A 4,331-nucleotide genomic window follows, 5' to 3' on the forward strand; every position below is an offset into this window, starting at 1 on the left:
AGAACAATCAACCGTCAAGAGACATAGAATATTGCAACGCCGCACTTCTATCAATACAGCTTAGAACAACGCATTTCGGCGAAAGCATTTAAGACACCGAATCACAATAAATGAAGCAAACAATGTCCAAGGAATAATCGTGTAGAAATCAACGGATACAAAGATTCAAATTCATCTCAAGTTACCGTTGGAGAAAAGAAGCTTATAAATATGACAGAAGAACAGCTGAAGAAAGAAGTGAACACTATTCAAAAGCTTGATGTCACTCTGTCAAAATCTTAGCTCACTTTTACTTGGTATATTCGTAGCAGTTAAGGCTACAATTTCAGCTCACTAGCAAGTTGTAATAATTGTTGAAATTCGATAGTGCTAAGATCAGTTACGCACTGAGAACATTCTGTTATACTAAGAGTTTCAGTTTTTGGCAGTGTTAAGTCCAAACTGAAGTGGGTCAGTACAATTCTTGTATTTGATCAAAGTCTTTTAGTGGATATCCTATCCTTGATATAGAAGAGGTGACGTATGAGTAGTTAAATTCTCCGAACATCCAGAAACAACCCTTTCCTATTTTATTTCAGTTTCGTATTCTATCTTTCAGTCAGTTATTTTCTGCAACTACTTTAGTTTAACTGATTGTCATTGACCAACAAGATTCCGAGAATCAGTTTGTCACTAAACTGAACTCAAAATTAGAAAAGACCAGTTTTTACTGTGAGTGTTTATTCAACCCTCCCTTCTAAACACTCTCGATACGTTAATTGATCCTATCATAACTCATTAAGAATCACCTATTATAAGCCCACCACTTTCTCAATAAGTCCAATCATACATACACCATGCTCATGGGCCAAATCCACATCTTGCATGCGTGTAGTTATGAGCTCATTGAAAGTGGTGTCCATCACTGTACGAGTTTCATGCACCATGCAACTCTTCTATGTGTATTCGAATGTTAACAGCATTCAACATCTCCTCAAACTGTCTCTATAGTTCATTTGATATAGAAGCGAGTATATTACACTTTAACTTGCATAATATGGTCCCACCATCTTGCATGCATTGTCAGTTCAGCAAGGCTAACATTATTGTGCATGTAATTTTCTCCGAATTTAGATCAATTTTCTAGCCAGTCTTGAAAATTAGATTCGGTTAGCTTGTCAATGACAGAAATGGATTAGGCGACGAAATCGTAAATATACTGATATGAAAACAGAATAATGGTTGCTGATTATTTTAAAATAATTTTAAGATATAAAATATGGATTTTTATTTTATAAATTTCCCTCCCACTATTTTGATATTTCCACCATCCTCTGATGAAAAAGAAAATCGTATTTTCTTAGTGGGCACGTAGAGTCCAATTAGACAATTATGATCCTGAATAATATCAGCCAATTATAATTTTTAAAAGGTAGAATCCAATTGCATCCCTATGCAACCTTTCAGTGTTTCGCCTCACGTTTAATAAGGACTCAATTTAATATGCCACTTATTTTCACGTGTCAAACCGACCCATCAATATTGAATTGTAGTGGACGGTCGCCATGAGTTCCCCCAATAATATGAGCCGAAGTCATGGAATTCCGCTCAATTCACATCATATGTCCGATGGAAGTCACAACTTTCTGGTGTCCAGACCTCGCCAATAATATGAGCCAGACACTGACCGCGGGTAGCATTCAACATGCAACCACGGCGATAGAAGGCAATAAAAATTAAACTCTTTTAATTTTTACTTTTGCGGTTTGATAGAAATTTTGAATCTATTCAAAATGAGGGATTTTAATTTTTAAAATTGTCTCATCATTTTAATTTAAAATCGTATGCCATGTTTGTATGTTTGTCAGATTCATGCAACTATATTTTTTAATAATATACATACATGCATACTACTATATGTAGGGGTGGGCACGGGTCGGGTTTTTTGGGTTTCGGGTAGTTCGGGTCGGGTACCCGATTTTTTCGGGTAGTATTTTAATTACCCGAACCCGATCCGATTCAAGCCACTACCCGAATTTTCGGGTACCCGATAATTTCGGGTTCGGGTAAGGGTCGGGTTCGGGTTTTTTCTTTTTTTTTTTTGACAAATTAAAATTTTATCGTTTTGTGTCTACCAAATAATATATGACGAGAAAATAGGCTTATCAAAATAATATTGTCTCGTGAATGTGTACAAAAGTTACACAATAAATATTTATCTCAAAACTTAGAATGAGTATTATAATTAACCAATCTTTAAATCGAGCATAAACTATTGAAATCCAACTTTGATCTTCACCAAAAAAAATCAGAATCAACTTCTTGTCTGACTTTCAAAATATCATCTGGAATGTTTCATCACCTGCATAAGATGTAAATTTATTAACAAAAAATAAACATCATAAAAAAAAATTAAAGTGTACCAACAATTCATGTTTTTCATCAATGCAGGAAACAAAATCCATAATATAAATATAATAAGATTCACATGCATAAACTTCCAACCTTGAATTGATTACATTTTTTTCACCTTTACCGTTGAATTAGTTATGACAATCAAACATCAATAATAGATGTATCAACACCCAATTTTGTCAACTCTGCAAAATAAACAAAGAAAATAAAATGTTAGTACATCGAAATGTTGAGATATATCTGAAGTAAATAAAATTAAATTAAAATACCTTTGTCAATCATTTCAACATCACACAAATCTTCCTCCATATTAATTGGTTTTGAATCACATCGAAACCAGTCTTGAGCACAAATGAGAGATTGAACTATCTTGGGCGATAAAGAACTCCTAAATGCATCAAGTACACGCCCTCCGGTGCTAAATGCAGCTTCTGAAGCAACGGTGGAAATTGGAACTGCCAATATATCTCGAGCCATTCGAGAAAAAATGGGAAACCTGGGACTATTATCTTTCCACCATTGCAATATATTAAAGTTCTTTTTTTCCTCCTCAACATCTTCAACCAAATATTTCTCCAACTCAGACTTTACTACTTCACCTTTTCCTCCACTCTTATACATCTTGAACTCTTGCTTCAAAGACAATCTAATAGCCATTTCAGACTCATCGTCTGCCTCCCACAAGCGTTTCTTAGACATATCTTGCGAGCCAAGGGTGGAGCTATTTGATGAAGAGCATAAACTTTTAGAAGTGTCTGGAACTTTATTGGAATGCCTTAGTTTATAATCATCAAACAACTCGTAAAGGCCAAGTCTCACTTGTTCTTTCATAGTCTCATTTTTCCCAACACTGCCATACATTCTATAAAAAGAAAATTCAACAAACTCCAACTTATGTCGCGGATCAAGGATCACAGCATAATATAAAATCATATTCATTTTCTCAGTTGATCCCCAATACTTATCATACTTTTCTTTCATTCTTTTTGCCATCAAACTTAGTTCAAAGTCAGCACTCTCCAACCATTGCTTAAGAAGCATGTCAACCTCACTAATCTCATGAAACATAATGTTCGATGTAACATACAAAGAACCAGAAATACGCAAAGTGAGTTTATAAAAATGTTTCAAAAATTTCAGCAAAAGCTTGGATCTTTCCCAATCATGCTCATTTGGAACCCCATCATATGGCTTTTTTGAAAGATCAATTCGGAAAGCAAGATCGACTTCATCATACGCATCAAATGCTCTTTTAAGACATATTGCCGACTCTAACATTAAGTATGTTGAGTTCCATCTGGTGGGCACATCAAGAGTCAACAACTTATTTGTTTCTATTTTTTCAAGCTGAACACACTCTTGAAATCTTTTGTACCTGGCTGGAGAACTCCGTATGTACCTAACAGCTCCCCTAACACGCGAAATAGCTATATGCTCATCATTTCCTTTCAAACCATCCTGCACGACGAGATTAATAATATGTGCAATACACCTTACATGAACATATTTCCCACCCAAAATATTGTTTCCCCAATTATCAAATTTCTTCTGCAAATAAACAATTGCCCCATCATTCGAAGATGCATTATCCACAGTGATAGAAAAAATTGTACCTATACTCCAATCAAGTAAGCATCTCTCAATACATTTTCCTATTTCTTCACCTTTATGACCAGATATTGGGCAAAAGTTCAAAATCCTTTTATGTAATTTCCAATTTGCATCAACAAAATGAGCAGTAAGACACATGTAGTTAACTTTCTGAATAGATGTCCATGTATCTGTGGTAATGCACATCCTTTCACAATTATCCTTTATGAACTGCTGTAATTTTGCCTTTTCACTCAAATAGGACTTGTATATTTCTCTTGTTATTGTCCTTCGTGATGGAATATCAAACATTGGACATGCAACAGACAAAAAATGTCTAAAACCAG

The sequence above is a fragment of the Primulina eburnea genome, chromosome 13 (assembly GCF_022965805.1).
Source record: "Primulina eburnea isolate SZY01 chromosome 13, ASM2296580v1, whole genome shotgun sequence".
NCBI classification, from domain to species: domain Eukaryota; kingdom Viridiplantae; phylum Streptophyta; class Magnoliopsida; order Lamiales; family Gesneriaceae; genus Primulina; species Primulina eburnea.